Here is an 18,562-nt window from a genome sequence, read left to right as displayed (position 1 = left end):
ATGCCAGAGTTTAACTTGGACATTAGAAAAGTATGTCCTGGAGTTTATCAGGTCCGAGGCAAAAAGCATGCTTGTAAACTGTCTGAATGATAATGACTTAGAAAATGCTTTTTTAAACATTGTTGCACGAGTTGCCATCGAAATAGAAAAACAAGTAACAAGTTTATGTAATGATCTAGATTCATTTGTTGAACGAAGTACTCTGAAAGATGTCATGATTCAGTGGACCCAGAGTAAGAAAACTAGATTTAAACTTCTAGCAGAAAATCTAGTTTTCAAAGCAAAAACTGATATCAGTAACACTAAAGAAGAAATTAAAATCCAGAGATTGAAAAAAAGGGAGAAAACAAATCACGAGATGGAAATCAACGAACTTGCGAGAAATCTAGCTGTCAAAATGCAGGGGAAAACTCCCGACAGAGACAAATTAGAAGGAGAATTTAATCATTTTTGGAGTTCCTGGATTAATCAGTTGGGACTGAAAGATGATATCGAGTTTTTTTCTATTGCTGATCAGATTGAAAATCTGTTATATGACAAATTCCCATCTGATGCAGCATTCTTTATGCATAAGAGGTTCAAGGCAGACCTATCACATGACCATTTAACAAAACTTGAAGGAAGTATAAGCGCAAATACAATACCAACTGAACATTTCAGTCGTCTTTCTAGTTGGGGGTTGGTATTTGGAAAAGAGAAGTCAGACAACTGTAGGAATCAAACTGTGGACATAATTAATCAAACCTTCCGAAAAATCGATTCAAGGTTATTGGAACTCGATTCACAAGATATTAGGTTCGACATTTCATATGTCACAGAAATAATGAATATAATCGTGAATGACATCGATGATCATAACGATCACACCATGAATGACTACAGATTTAATCTCCTTCCACCTTTTAGGGCTATGATTGTGAATCATGTTGCTTCGCATGTTTCAAAATTGTTTACGAAATTGAATGAAAGGTACAATAAAAAGCACAGCCCTAAAGGTCAGATGGAAATGTACAAAGGAACTGCATTGGCTTTGTTTATAAACTTAGTAGAACAAAAGACGGAAGACGTAATTGCTGCAGGCTTCTTTAAGGAAGCAATGATAAAAACTATAGTTGAACATGTGACCGAACTGTTGCCCATAGATGTCCAAGAAAATATTTTGGTCTTGTTCAGCAATGCAAAATTTAGTTTAATGAAGGATATCATGGTGTATTTAGCACATGCTGAAAAATTTGAAGAGTACAAAGCATTTATTAAAGATCCAACCACTTTCGCAAAATCATGGATAACAAAGCTTATCAATGATGTAATGTTCGAACGTAAGGGAAATGTAGGAACAAAATATGCAGATTTGGCAAACAGTAGAGTACATAAGATATTTTGTCACTTGTTGGAAAGTATACATGAAGCCAATGAAAACTGCTCTCAACTAGGACAGTCTAATGTAAAACAGTGGATCGACTACTTTCTAAAACATGTAGGGGAATCTAATTATCTGCCATTGTCAAATGACATTCTAATACATGTCCAAAGTAGAAAAGTTTCAGATATCGGAAATTTCACGCAAATGTTACTCGATGACTTGAAAGATACAGAAAGTATAGTCTTGAGGACTTTCCAAACAACGATTGCAAGTACAGTGCAGTGGAATGAAAGTCCAATACCCAAAATTATGAACCGGTTGTGGGGATGTGAGGCCAAATGTATATTCTGCTACGAACCATGTAAAAATACTGATAGAGATCACATTAGCCTTGGGTTTCCACACCAGTGTATACAACACAGACCTAAGGGAATCCGGGGATTCTCCTGGCTTAAAACCGACAAACTTATTGTCGATTTCTGCAATTACAGCGTATCAACAGATAATAAGTACAAATGGAATAAAAATGACGAAAGTGAGGAATGGAAATACTACAAAGATTACAAGAAATTTCATCCTGACTGGGATATTTTACCATCGTCTGATGTTTCAAGATACTGGATGTGGGTTGTTTGTAAATATCAGCAAGAATTTGCAAAAATGTATGGCGTTAAACTCCCAGATATACCGGCACATTGGTGGAGTATTACAAAAGAGCAAGCAATAGAAAGTATATCAAGTACGTCCTAGACTGGTTGCCGTGTTTGCTTATTTAATTTCTTGCCTCATATGGACTATCATGAATTAGCTCAAGTTATTAGTAACCATTATTTCACAACTGCTGGAATTTTGCGTTTAACAATTGAATAATTTTAAATATCATTTCGATAAAAGAATGTTTTCAAAATGCATGCCTATTTTGTCAAAACCTGGCATTGTATGAGAAAACAACAAGTCTGTAGCAAATAAGGATTGACGTCACAAAAGCGCGAAAGATATTTTTTTCGATTACCAAACCCTCGAAAAATATGTATTTATTTTTGTTAGATACCACATAGATATCCACGGATAACATGCGTTTTCTTTGTGGGTTTATGAAAAAGAAAAAATAACAAATATGTATTGTTCCGGATGCTCACCATTGTTTTTTTTTTTTGTAAAATATATAGATGCTCTTAAATTAAAATGACTAGTGAAATACTGTCAATTCATTATTATATTTCGGTTACTAATTTTCGTAGGTAAAATTTTATTGATTGACGTAATTCGGATTTTATACAGACTGGAAAACATAATTTGATAAAACTTTAAACTCAAGCATCTATCGTAAAGCAATTTTTCATCAATCAACGCTAATCTTCATGAAAAATTAAATCATAGTTTCCAGTAGCGATAAGGTTAACCCTTTTTTACTCCCAAAATGTATGTTTGATAGTTTCAGGTGTATTTAGAAATGTTAACACGTGTAATAAAGGAAATAATTCAAATATACAATATCAAAATCAACTGAAATATATATATATGGACATAACCAATTTATTTTTATATAGTAGTTGTATTTACTAAATGGAACGTTTTGTTATTGTGTTATTTTGTCAAAATTTATACAAACACTGGAACCGTACACAAAATTGGTAACATATTTATTTTTGTGTAGATTTATAACCATAGGTCTTATAACATGCATGCACGGAACCTAATGAAACCATTATATTTTCTATCATAATGTGCCTACATTTAGTAAAGATTTGTACTATGGATCTTCACATGGCTCATATTCCACGTCAATGTTTTATATAAAAATATTTCCAACAAATATGAATTATGAACTTTATCTGAACTATTAAATACACTAACTTGAACTTGTTGTGTTTAATGTTAAACGAAACAAAATGGTCGAAGGGGGATTTCACATATACACATGGTGTGCAGGTACTTTCTAAATTATAACAAACTAATTTTTTTTAAAGAGGATATTAAATGAAATCATTTTGTTACATGGTATTGGGACAAAAAACCATCTTTATAAGAAATGCATTAATAGTTGAAGGAATATATTCCTGTACAGAATTTAATAGAATTTAAGAAGTATTGAACCAAATTGAATGTTTATTTACCGTACTTTAGTAACTGCCAAATTCTTTACAGTAAGACTCGTCCAATATAATTCTTGAATATTTGGCTGATGAAAGTTAACACAGAAAAGTGGTTCAGACGCATGATATTTATCAATTTTTTATTTTCAAATAGTATCATAAGTGTTTCATTTATTTAATGTCTTGTAACAATTTGTACCTTATTGGACTATAAATTTATATAAAAAAAAACAATCTGCAGTTATCGCTATGTATAATAGCAAGCGTGTTAAGATGATTTTTTTTTAAATTTTAATTTTTAACATTTAATCTTGTGCTTTTTGTCATTTAACCGGAAGAAAAACCAGGCAATCATTTTTTTTTCTAAATTATACATTTACATTAGCACTTTTTGTTAAATTGTTTGACTTATTACAACTGTATTGTATTAGTTTTTTTAGGTCACCTGGCCAAAAAGGGCCAAGTAAGCTTTTCTCATCACTTGGCGTCCGTCGTCGTTGGCTGTTAAAGTTTTTCAAATTAAGATATACTAAGACAACATGATCAACATTGTCAATTGACTCCATAAAGATTTATTGCCCTTAAAAGTAATTTTTCAATATTTTGCGTAAATTTGTTTTATCTTTTACAAAAATCTTTTACCATACTTGGCCTAAATTATCTTTAAGGCAATTTGTTTAAAAGATGGATCCGATGACCCCAGCAATCAACCAAGATGTTTGTCAGGTTTAAACTTGAATAGAACAAGGTGGTAAAACGCAGTTTTTGGCGTATATCTCTATAACTAAAACATTTGGTCTGGAGCAAATCTGAGAAGGAATTAAATTGTTCATCAAGGTAAGATCTAACTACCCTTAAATTTTCAGACGCATTAGACAACCCCTTATTGGGTGGCTGCCCCATAATTGGTCATTTGTATTGTCATTTTACAGTTTTCTGTTATTATCTTGAATATTTTAATAAATAGAGATAAACTGTTCAGCAAAGTAAGCTCTACAAATAAGTCAACAAGATTAAAATTGTCATTTGACCCCGTACGGAGTAATTGCCCTTTAAATTAAATTTTTTGTATATTTTTGTAATCTTTTACAAAAATATTTTCCTCTGAAACTACTGGGCCAAGTTCATTATGGATAATTGTAAACAGCAAGAATGCTGAGTAAAGTAAGATCTACAAACAAGTCACCATCACCAATACATATGATTTTTTCATGAATTCTATTCTTGTCTATAATATGTGTCCTTTGTTTAATATGCACAAAAACAAGGTTAGCGACACAGGCTCTTTAGAGCCTCTAGTTTATGTTTAAGATAAAAGCTTTGTGATTCTGAACTCGGTATTTAAAAACAAAATCTCAGAAGCTTCTGTATACGCAAATAGCATCTGTACACACACCTTTATAATATTATTCATGATGTTCTCTGTTCAAATCCTGTACAGTGTAGTTTAGTTTGTTCTTTTTTAAATGTTGCACCTATTAAAATTTTCCTCAACTGATTTTTTTTTTTCGATGATTTTACTCTGTATTCAATTGTCAAGTTCGACGACATCGAGTCGATATCGACAAATAATTATTCAAATGTCTGTCTGCTACAGTTATCTATATAGACCATTTAGTTTTATAAGGTAAGACTGTATAAAAATATCGATATTAATTCCACATCTGATTGCCAATTATACAACTAATTATTCACAACAAAAAAGAAGACGAGAATATAAACAACTACAGTCCAGTATACGGTATTCAATAATAATTCAACAAATTCATGACACCGTATAGAAACTATAAAAGTCCCCAACTAAAAAAGAAAAATTATATGGAAGAATTATTTCATGCAGAATAGAATACAAAACGTAAGAAAGATATAGGTTGGACAAAAGAAGACTCCAAAGCATAGTAAATACATCAGAAAATACGTCAAAAAAATATTTGAGGTGCATTAATGATTTGAGACAACTGCTACACCAATGAAAGTTAATATAACGATACGAAGACGGGTTATGGTTGATAATGAGACAACTATCAACCAGAGTTCAAATGACGAAAATATAAGCAATTATAGGTTACTGTAAGTATGATATTACAAATAGGCAAACATGCAGCGATGAAGTCAATAGTTATCAAAGGTACCAGGCTTATAATTTAATACGCCAGACGCGCGTTTCGTCTACACAAGACTCATCAGTGACGTTCAGATCAAAAAAGTTATAAAGCCAAACAAGTACAAAGTTGAAGAGCATTGAGGACCAAAAATTCCAAAAAATTGTGCCAAATACGGCTAAGATCATCTATGCCTGGGATATGAAAATCCTTAGTATTTCGAAAAATTCATACTTTTGTAAACAGGAAATTTATAAAAATGACCATACAATTGATATTCATATCAACACCGAAGTGCTGACTACTGGGCTGGTGATACCCTCGGGGACGAAACGTCCACCAGCAGTGGCATTGACCCAGTGGTATTAATTGTTATCAAAGGTACCAGGCTGCTTGGAATTATTAAGAAAGAAAAGAAAGGAATCACATTCAAGAAAAAGTATATGTAGTTTTTGAATTCTTAATTACTTCAATAGGAGCCGACCAAACAGGTATATATAGTATGTGAAATTAAAACAATCTAAAACAAAACAGAAAAGTAATAAGACAGTTTACTGATGTTAGACAATTAAACAAAGTGTACATGTGTAACTTTCATCTAGCACAGCTGCCCTATATCATTCGTTCCAACAGTCTATATTGCAATTTATTTATATGGTAACTCTTCAACGTTTCTATTATGTAATTGTTTTCAAACTTTCGTCCTTGAGCATGAAAGAAGGGACATTAAATGTCAAAATGCACATCTGGTGCAGCAGAATAGGTTTTATTTTATGTAATTACTACGTACAACTTGGTTGATATATCTGCTAGTATATTTTAGTCCCATGGGTATTACTAGTCATGTCATGAGCATATGGATATTATATTTGTCTAATTTTGCTGTTATCAAACTGCGGTTTTTGACAGTGTTAGTTTTCTATGAAGTATTTTGTGTAGTAATTTTTGTCTTTAGTTATTCGTCTTTTCGGCGTGTTTTCTGTTTTGTCATGGCACTTTACTTATTTCTATCGATTTTGAATGATTCAATTAAATTCATTCAGCAGTTAAAATAACCTAAGTACAATATAGATTCTGTGCCTTAGTTCATTTTTAGAATTTTTAGAATCTACCTGTTGATAATACTGCAGTAAAAATATCACTGACCTACATAGACGTTATAACACGCATGATGCGATACATTGACATCATTTAGATTATTAAAAATGAATTGAATGCATATCTAAAACGATGACATTATAATGTATTTTAGATGTAAACCCTGTTTTTAACTATACCGATAAGCTGTGCCTTAATTTAACGTGCTAGTTTACAAGATGACAGTCCACATGGAGACATATCGCCCTACCCAGACATATTATTCTGACCCCAAGCCGTCAAGTCTTTGAGCTTAACGGAGAAACACCAAGTACCAATTTTAAAGTCTTCGGTTTGACATTGCTAGAGTTCGAATACACGACCTTCTATCATTAAATGTGAGCACGATACCATGACATAACTGTGGCAGTAAAGAATAGTGTTTCATTCTAGGTAATACATTGTTTAATATCAGAAAACAATGCAATAGTTCTCTATCCTTTACAGCCGATTTCAATGAGTGTGTAGGCAAAGGTAATATCTTTGGTTAGCTTGCTTGCTAGCTGAACCGTGAAGTCATTGTTAGGTTAGGTAAACTACCCTCCTTTAAGAGAAGACTAATCCGACAGAAAACCAACCTATCTGTCTGTAGGACTAGGCTACTTCGAAAGGAGGGTAGTATAACTTACCTATCAATGACTTCACGGTTCAGCTAGCAAGCAAGCTAACCAAAGATATTACCTTTAGCTACACACTCATTGAAATCGGCTGTAACAAGTTTACAGCCGATTGCATTGAGTGTGTCATTATTAGGTTAGGTAAACTACCCTCCTTTAAGAGTAGACTAGTCCGACAGATAACCAATTTATATGTCTGTAATACCATTGCGAATCAAAACGGGTATTCCAATAAAAATGGATACTGGGTTATATCATAATGTTCAAATATCCACCAATAAATATTTTGTGAATGTCCGTGGCAGTGGCGTAGCTTGCCTTTCCTTTTGTTACTACCGAGGCAGGGGATATTGGGGAGCAGCCCCAAGAAGCTATCGAGCTTTTTACAATTTGAACAAGAAAAATCCATTAACAATAGTAGCTGTTGTTTTATTTCATTTCATCATAATAATGTTAATATGCCTTACAATAAGTTATACTAAAGTTTTATTAGTTGATTACTGGCTACCTACATCATTTTCAATGTTAAGATGAGTACATAAAACTTCTCAAAAGCATTCACCACTTTTCAAATCGAATCCTTTCAGTGAATTTCGCATGCACATTTAAAATTCTAATTTTTAAATTAAAAGAGAGGGACATGTTAAGTTCAAAATTGTCCTTAATCTTCAGAAAGTTGTGTATGATGTAAACCGATACTATCATCTAATCTAGTACGGTCAACTTAAAGTTATAAAAATATATAACAAAACACGTGTATATATCACGTAAGACAACCACTGACGAGTTTCCTGAATTCAGTTGCTAGCAGTAACTTAAAGCCAGCTCAAATACATAATCCGCCGATATTTTTCCAAGCTGTCGTACAATCACAAAATGACGAACGGATTGAACAGTTAAAATTCTTGATAAAGGAAATAAACAAATGCTATATGTGAAGTGCACCACGGCACTTGTATTGGTTATGTTTCGTCCTGGTATTTCTTAGAAGGTCTTCGATTTCTTAAATGGTTTTGAAGTTTTTCCCAATTTGAAAATGACAACCGGCGAAGTACTAACGGAAACTTTTAAGTTGTTCTGAAGTCTTCGTGATAAATGAAAACAGTATTTGGTTTAAATTTTTATATATAAACTGACATTATGTATGAACTAACAGACATATAATATATATAAGTCTCTGAAATTAACGAATCCTTTAAATAGTTAAAATTCCCTGCTAGTGGAAAACTATAAATTTGAGTTGCGAAATAAAACTTAAGAACTGCAACATACAAATTATTTCTTTGAATGTTGATTGGTGTATATTTTATTTTGATTAGTATCAAAGTCAATGAAACTCTGTGTAATTGAAGTACTACGCGTAGGGGGATATGTCAACATACAACGATGTTTCAATAATAGACGTTACCGATTACCTATATGACGGTTTGAATTGGGTCTTCAAATATTTATTAATAATTATTTTCACTCATAATTTGATTTTCCTTTCTTTTATATTTTAGAACCATTTTAAATCTAATCTTTTAAGTTTAAATTAATTTCAGGGTATTTTTCTGTATTCTGTCATCCAGACCCTCATATACTAGATTTTTTTTCTCACACAAAATTAATAATTTATCTGAATGGTCAAGTGATTCGATCGGAGAAGGCTCGTGAGTTGGATCATCATCTATTCTGCTTGGGGTAGGATTAAATAAATCTGTCAGTATTTAGATTACTGAAAACTACCGCAAAGGGGATTTACAATCAGGGGAAGGAAATGTTTCCATTCATAAGTCTTGAATTTCGCAATGGGTATGAATTAAATACGACAAGAAGACGATACAAGTCGGTATATTAGAGTTTAGTAGCGAGTCTGTTGCATTAGGTGGAAATTGTTTAAAGGATCATAGAGGAAAAGTTTTTTTATTTTTTATTTTTTCATTTTTTTTTCTGGCAATAAAGTTCCTATGAGCACCAATCGCGACCCTTTAATAGCAGAATTGTTCCTGTACTGTAATTACGAGAAACTTCACACTAAAATTTACGACAAAAGGGACGATTTTTCGTTTCCTATTGTATAATTTTTTCTTTTTTGAACAGTGATGTTCCTTTGGCACCATCTTATGGTGTTTACATATCGCAACTCGTTCGCTATGTCCGTCTCTGTTGACGTGACGTTTTGGATTTTAATTAACCATGTGAACGTAATCTATGTATTACTGGTAAATTATTTAGTCAGGGATTTCGTTACCACAAGTTACTTAAAACCTATACTAAATTTTTCCATAGATATAAAGATTTGGTTTTGAAGTTTGGTTGTACCTGTAGAAATCTTATTTCAAACGGGATAAAAAATCCTCATTTTTACGAAGATGTTGTTTACCGAGCCCAGAAATTTAGAAACGATCCGGGTAAACTTATCGATCCTTTAAATAAACTTGTTCTAAAAGGTTACCAATTTCAACACTGCAATTAGATCTTTGAATTTTGTTTTTACTGGTATTAATATTGACTTTATTATCAGTTAATTAAAATCAAACTGAATATTATTTATATGCATATGCACATTCATGGCTACAATCTGTCGATGCCTGCATCTTGGCATTGCACAAGGTCAATTTTTTTACCGACTATTTATGAAATATTTCACTAAATCCATTGGATATAGGATGTGTACTGATAGATATTTTAGTCTTAGATGCATGATATGTTTTATTAGTTGTTATTGGCTTTGAACTAGCTGTCAGTAACTGTGAGTACTCTCTGATCTGTACTTAGTGTTGTTTTGTTGTGGGATGTATAAGTACCAGACCACGTCCACTCTGTGTGTTTTGTTAGCCGATGATGTATTTCTATTTGTATCCATCTGACATATCTGATGAGTTGAGCCTTTTTCAACTGATTTTTTTCTGATCTTGTACTATTACACCTCTGTTCCAGGTTAGGGGAGGGTTGGCGCCTTCAAACGAGTTAAACCCCGCCACATTCTCTATGTGGGCTGGCAGTCCCAAGTCAGGAGCCTGTAATTCGGTGGTTGTCGGTTGTTGCTTTGTAACATATATGTCTTTCGTCCATTATTTTGTACACAAATTAGGCCTTTATTTTTTCTCATTTGTAGCGTTTTACATTTGTCATTTCGGGGCCTTTTATAGCTGACTACGCTGTGTGTGCTCTAAACATTGTTGAACGCGGTACAGTGATATATAGTTATTAACTTCCGTGTCATTTGGTCTCTTGTGGAGAGTTGTGACTTGACTCATTGGCAATCATACCACATTTTCTTATTCTTCTGTCTTATGTCTATTCTTTTCTTATCTGATTTGAGCTTTGTTAGTTTTACGTAGAAACTGAAGGTGTTGATTTAATTGTAGCATTCATTGGACCTTCCATAGATGTATAAAGATTTGGTTTTGAAGTTTGGTTGCACCTGTAGAAAACTTGTTTCAAACGATCGCGATATAGCACATCTTTATTTTTACAGAGATGTTGTTTACCGAGCCCGGAAATTCGGATGCAATCCAGATTCCTGTTAAACTTATCGATCATGTAAATAAACTTATTCTATATGGTTACCACTTCAACACTGTAAGTATATCTTTGAATATTGTTTTTATTGGTATTAACATTGATTTTGTTATCAGTAAATTAAAATCAAACTGAATATTTATTTTTATTTACATATGCACATTCATGGCTCTACAATCTGTGGATTCCTGTATCTTGGTATTGCACAAGGTCATGTTTTTCTATGATTATGATGTCTTTACACTAAATCCATTGGATATAGGATGTGTGCTGATTGATAACTTAGTCTTGGATCATTTTGGATGCATGATTTTTTTCATTAGTTGATATTGGCTTTGAACTATCTGTAAGTAACTGCAAGTACTCTCAGATATGTACTTAGTGTCTTTCTGTTGTGTGGATGTACGTATAAATACCCGTCCTCGTCCACTCTGTGTTTTTGTTAGATGTATTTCTATTTGTATCCATATCATGAGTTAAGCTTTTTTTAACTGATTTTTATAGATTGTTCTTATGTTGTACTGTTACACCACTGTCCAAGGCTAGGGGAGGGTTGGCGCCTCAAACAAGTTTAACCCTGCCAAATTCTGTATGTGCCTGTCCCAAGTCAGGAGCCTGTCATTCAGTGGTTGTCGTTTGTTGCTGTGTAACAAATTTGTTCTTCGTTCATTTTTTTTGTGTACATAAATAAGTCCGTCAGTGTTCTCGTTTGAATTGTTTTACATTTGTCATTTTGGATCCTTTCATAGTTGACAATGCTGTTTGGGCTTTGCTCGTTGTTGAAGGTCGTACTGTTATTTATAGTTGTTAATTTATGTGTCATTTGGTCTCTTGTGGAGAGTTGTCTCATTGGCAATCATACCACTTTTTTTAATTTTTATATTTTTAGTCTATTCTTTTCCGATTTTTTTTTGTGTATATCTATTATGCAGTACCAACCTGTCTTATATAGTCATGCCATCAAAAATTTGAATTTAATTTTGTTTGTAAAGTCTCAGTTTTCACTTTAAGATATTTTATTAACTTGATAAGATATCTAAGAATTAAATTAAATCGATATCTTATCAAAATCTTACAACAGTCTACTAATCATTTCATAATATAGATGATGATAAATGACTGTTTCAAGCTCTGCTGCTAATTTAACAAGCATTCTGTGAGTATTGCATGGCAATACATAGTCCCCTACCGGATAAAAATTCATTGTAATGGAGCAAATCTACCACTAAATTCTTCAAACAATTAACTAAGGAAAAGGAATAAAATCCAAAATGTCATTTATCTTAATACAATGTCTTTTACAAATCTTTAAAAAAAAAAAGAGTTTTTTCCCTTTGAACAGAAATCTAGTAATTAATAAGTATTTCATCAAAAATTTAATTCTAGGGAAAGTTAAAAAAAATGAGTTAATTCCCTTTGAACAGAAATCTAGTAATTAATAAGTATTTCATCAAAAATTTAATTCTAGGGAAAGGGGTTTAACTGAACAAGGAGAAAAGCTAAAATCGTGAAAATCGAACTTGACTTGTAACTTGTCATGATAAAACAATACACCAAATATCAAATCAATATCTTCAAGCATGAAGAAAAAAAGTCTGGAAAACTGATTTGCCGGACTGACGGATGGACAGACGGATGGACGGACAGACAGATGGACAGAGTGCAAACCTTAAGTTCCCTACGACTTCGTCGGTAGGGGACTAAAAATGCATATTCAGGACAAGAACATGGTAATATATGAATATGGACTGACACACTATATACATACCGGATATCTAACGTGCCTGCTAACAAGGTGAATATGCATGAAGAAAAATCACCTAACCAAGACACATTAATAGGACTCCATGTCGACCAGTCTCTGCTCTTACTGCATGTTAAGCATGCCAATTTTAAAGTCTTTGATTTGTTCCAGCAGTTTTGCTAGATATGCTGTTCCCAGGTTCCAGATGGGAATTGAATTTAGGATCTCCAACACTCGAAGAGAATACTCCATCACCGAGGCTGATTACTACCGGGGACCACGATTTCCAGAGGATTACAAGAACAAATTAATATCCCAAGGACAAATTGATTTGTCCCAAAAACATGATTTTTAAAGGTGTTATACTGCTTAAACTTGTATAATTATAAGGTCTGAGACATTTTAATTGTAAATACTCAATATAAATACAAGTTATAATCAAGAAATTGATTGGTATGCAAATTTTTAAAGTTGTCTACCTTTTGAATAATTACATACGCCATATTGTTTTCAACAAGTAATTTGCAGGTTTTTGCATATAACTTACAAGACATGCTTATCGATTTCCTGAAGTTAAATTGCACTTTTATTTAGTAAATACAACTAATATCTTAAAATTATATACTTTAATATTATTTCGACCTGTGGCACATGTCGTGATGCTCATGGCAGGTACATATAACAAGCTGTGACACAGATATTCCAATGCATATTCCAAGGGTTAACCAAATTATGATGGTGCCATCAGTAAAAATTTCGAAACATGCATCAGATATTTGTCAAACTTATATTTATCTCTCCATGAAATAGCCCAATAATCATTTTATTAAGGCTGATTGGTGATTTTGAAAACAGGGCCATAAATCAAATGTCTAAATACACAGTTAGATTCAGCAGATCAAATTATCCCAAGAATTCATTTTTTTATGAAATCAAGCAGATTAATTTTAGACCATTTTGACCTTGATGTGGACCAATTTGAAAACAGGCCACAAATCAAAAATCGTAATACATGGAGGAACCTTGTGGTACAATTTCATAGAGATCCATAAATTTTTTCTTAACTTATTATCAGAAAACCAGAAAACCCTTGTTGGCCCCTTATTCCTAAACTGTTTGGTCCATCACCCCCAAAATCAATCCCAACATTGCTTTAAAGGTATGGAACCTTGGGTACAATTTCATAGAGATCCTCACACTCATACACAATTTATTGTCCCAAATCAAGAAAAATGCTTGTATTTGTCCCCTAAATCCTAAACTGTTTGGTCCATCACCCCCAAAATCAATCCCAACCTTCCTTTTTTTTTTTGGTATGGAACCTTGTGGTACAATTTCATAGAGATCCATAAACTGATACTCAAGTTCTGTCAGGAAACCAAATGTCTTCAGACGACCATGACGACGCTGACAAAGTCATAACATTTTACGACTTCAAAAAGTTTGTGGTCACATAAAAAGGAGAAAATAAGATGTTGAACGGTTTATAAAACAATTGATAGGTCTTCCCCTTGAAAGGTTGATTTTTGTAAAGTCACATTTACGACCTTTGATTTGATATGCGACATGCACATGTTCAAAAACTTTTCACTTTGTGCACTAAATGACCCTATCATTTTAACTTTTGAATAGAGCTCATTTAGATGTTCATATTGATCTGTCACATGAACACTTTTGAGTTTTGACAGAGTCCAAAAAATGATGTAAAACATGAAAATTTCAAACTACTTATTTCTTTTTTTTTTTTCATCAATAGTTTTAGGTATTTAGTCGATGAACATATATCCATGTTAAACTCTTCAATTTCTGAAAATTTCAATGGGCTAGCTGTCAGAAATATATGCCTCCCCATCAAACTACAACAGATGTCTCAAATCTTCTAGCTGTCAGATGATCTGCAGCTGAAGTATAACACTGTCACACAAAAATTGGGGCAATTCCTTGATAGCTCATTAAAGGCACACTCACTCTCGTTGGTACAAAGAGAGTATAAATATATACCACCATTCAACTAAGGACCACTTGACCTTTCAAAAGGTCACAAGGTCAAGGTGAAATTTCCTAATGACATTGACACTGACCTCAAATAGAAGGTCTTAAAATACAGATTATTTTTTGCAGTTTATGATAGGTTTTCAAAAAATTATCTTTCGTGTATCTTTTCATCGTCTTTTTCATATAGACCATCAGGTTCTAAAGTATGCAGGTGGTGGATCCAAAAGTTTTCTCTCCTTCTTGCTGTGGTCTCCCACTCAGCAAAATGCACATTCTGGACAAGAACAGGCTTGTATGATGTTAATATAAACTCTGCTTTGTACTCAACAGACACTTCTAGCAAACCAGTTTGAGCTTTTTCTCCTAAATGTCATGTGCTTAGCAGCCCGTGGTTCAAACCCACTAAATTACAGCACTTGAGCCTAGGATGCAACCAAGAAACCACAGTTGTTTGCTCAGAAAAGATTTCTTTTATACTATGAAAAAGTTTCAACAGAATATTTGCAAAAGATTAAACATGACTTGAATCAATGTTTATTAAAGATTCATAGAGCATTTTGAATAATCACAGATAGTTACAATAAATCTCAATAAATGTCTTATTCATTGTTTTTGTCTGTACTGCATTATATTTGTCATATACCGTCTTTAGCCTGGCTTCACTGCTTTTAAATGCATTTCCATACATACCTGAGATCACCCCCAGTTTTTGGTGGGGTTCGTGTTGCTTAGTCTTTAGTTTTCTATGTTGTGTCATCTGTACTATTATTTGTCTGTTTGTCTTTTTATTTTTGGCCATGGCGTTGTCAGTTTGTTTTCGATCTATGAGTTTGACTGTCCCTCTGGTATCTTTCGTCCCTTTTTTGTGTTATCGTAATATCTACATTAATATATGAATTTCATGTTTATGAATATTGATTTTGACCCTAAGACTCGATGAAAATTATCCTTTGATAACTTTCCATGTCTGTCTTTACTGTCCAGTTTTCTGGTCCTATAAATAAGACAGTCGCTAGTCTGTCTCCTGTCAGGTATCTTCAAATGTATAATCATAGAGTAAAAGTAAAATTTATCTGGTCGAACATAGAGTCAAGGTTACTTCCTATTTGGAATCATATATAGAAAGCGAAAATAAAAATCAACTGACCTGATCATAACAATTTTTCCATTACAGTTTCATAATTCCAGAACAACAAATATGAATATTTACAAAATTGAAAAGAAGGTAGTTTTTTTGGTTTATGGGATTTGATGAAAAATATAGACCTTGTGTTAGGTGCACAGAAAATCCTAAATTTTGAGATATTTTTAGGATCTTACTTTTACCAATCCAAGCAAGGGGGTAAAGTTTCGAGTTTAATGTGTGACATATGAAAAATTGTCTCAAATCTGACGTGTTAAAGTCATCTAACTCTGAAACGATTTTTTCTAAATTACCAAATTCGAAATTGAGCTCTCTTCACATAATAAAACATTGAATAAGAATATCTGTAATGAAAAGTTCAACCACACATGAATTGTAACAAGACATGAGCTGCGTCGGATAGAAATTAAAAGATGATTTTTTTTCTGTTTTGTAGGGCTGTTGTAACAACTCACTTTACAAACATTCACAGACTTGCCGTAGAGATTTATTGAGATTCATTTGCATAAGGTCGATTTCTATCTGACGCAGCTCGCATTATGACATTTACCTTATCTGATAAAGAAATGTTTATAACTTATGAGTGATTCTAATCAAAAGACTTGTGTGAGAATTGCCACAAAACATTTGTTGTCTCTGTTTAATCTATTCACAACTTGCAATGTGGCATGTTAGACATAACTATAGTCCAAAGTTGACAGCAAAATAGCAAAAACAACAAGGTGTCTATTTTGATATGAAAATAAGATGATATGGTATGACCGCTAATGAGACAATACTCCACCAGCGTTCAAATGACATAGAATGAGCAATTTAAGGTCACAGCACATCCTTCGACAATGAGAAAAAACACATACCGTATAGTAAGCCATAAAAGGCCCTGACAAGAAAATGTTAAGTATGTTGGTTTGCTTGTGTTGCTAAATATCTGTCTATCGTTGTTTTGCACCCAAATATTCTTTCATTTACATTCATTCTTATATTTTTGTTACATTTATAACATCCTGTTTTGATACTTGGAATAACCTATCTCTCATAGTCTGTCTCATCTCATCTGTTATTCCTGGCAAAAACAGTCATACCAGCTGAACCTGGAGTAATAGGCTTGTCTGTCTGCAATAAAAAAAGAGGTTTAATTTACACAATTTGATTGATTGTTTCTTATTGCAATCTTAGAGCTTGGATCCCAGAGTAATACTGGAGTACGGAATGGACTTGTCCAATAGGTTTCTCAATAAAACAACATTATTAGAACTATTTCCATTATTCCTACCCCACATAGGCACAGAAACCAATAATAACCAAAGACTGAATACTGGGCTTAAAAGTCCCTAAGGAAGCTTAAAACAATGGATGGTTTGATAAACAAAACTTGTTATTGCTTATTGCTTTATTTTGCATGTCAAAAAAATTCCAAAGAAATGACAAAATTGTACAAAGTAAATAACTACCTGTTGGAAAACTAACAATTTGGCTTCATCAACATCCTCTTCTACAAACTTATCTTCAACAATTCATTTAGCAGCCTCTTCAAAGACTTGTAATGTTTTACTGGAGTTTGGGTCTCTACAAAATACATAATAAGCTGTGAGATCTCTATTAATACTTTTCCTATTAATTTCCTACTGCCATTATTTTCTTCTTTTCTGTCTTATGGTGTCGACAAAACATATTCATGTATAACATTCACCCCTTTTTGGCCCTTGAAATGGAGAGAAAAAAATGTAATTATACATATAGCACTCATTGACAATTTTGTAAAAGTCCAAGCTTCAAAGTCAATAAGGCATCCTTTCAAACAAAGTATTTTTGGCAACAAATTGAAGTCAAATCATTTTGAAAAGATTGATATAAAACAAAGCATTGAAGAATAAGGAATTTAGCATGTCAACACTGAATAAATTCTCAGATGCATTATATGTTTATTTTGTTTACATGACTTCTGTATGAATGTGTAAATATAATGTTTAGTACTCAATGTAAAAAAAACTGTTAAAAAGAGCTTGCGTTTTGTATCTTGCTTATTCAAATTTCAATTTTCAATCTAATTTAATGTAATTAAATTACAAACAAATCTTAACACATTTCTAAATTTTGTGCCATTTTCATACAACATATCCAAAGACATACACGGACTAATGTTTATATTAATCCCCTCCCCATTAAAGACTCTCATACTTAGACATTTTAGTCTGAAATGAATATACAGTCCTTCTGGCAGCCTTAAATTATACTAAGAAATTTATGGGCTGTTTGAATAAAAAAACATGAAAATAACACTTTTTGACTACAATCCAATGTGCTATATTTTTTATGTAACACATGTACAACAGACTGTTCCTGCCTATACTAAGCAAGAGTATGAGCATGGTGAATTGAGCTGGCTTTGGCGATAATTTTCACTTTGTAGGTTCCCTGACACACACATTAATGGTAATAAACAGCTGTACCAAGAGCGCATGATTGTGTGTATTGAAATTGTTGCTAGAATAAAATGAGATATTTAGAAGGCATTTTACCAGAAGCAAATAAAATGGCTCTGTAGAAAAACATGCTTGCAGAAACCCATGAGCGTATAAATATTGGGTATCACATAAAGATATTTCTATTATTTTTCTGTCAGGATTTTGCAATAACTGTAATATTTGTACCATATAGAAAGAAAATATAATTAACAAAAGGAAAAACACTTTTATCTTGTACTAAGTGACTTTTTTGTAAAATGTTCTTACTAACTCCGTGTGGTTAATTAAAACATGTATAACGCATCAATACTACTCATATAGCTCCAATTTTCTTAGGGGTTAAACAACCACGCATGATGTTAATAATATGTTCACGTTAAAATTGTCATACC

This window comes from Mytilus californianus, unplaced genomic scaffold (assembly GCF_021869535.1).
Source record: "Mytilus californianus isolate M0D057914Y unplaced genomic scaffold, xbMytCali1.0.p SCAF_10, whole genome shotgun sequence".
In the NCBI taxonomy this organism is placed as follows: Eukaryota; Metazoa; Mollusca; class Bivalvia; order Mytilida; family Mytilidae; genus Mytilus; species Mytilus californianus.
The sequence above is the reverse complement of the archived record's forward strand: the minus strand, read 5'-3'. Positions refer to the sequence as shown.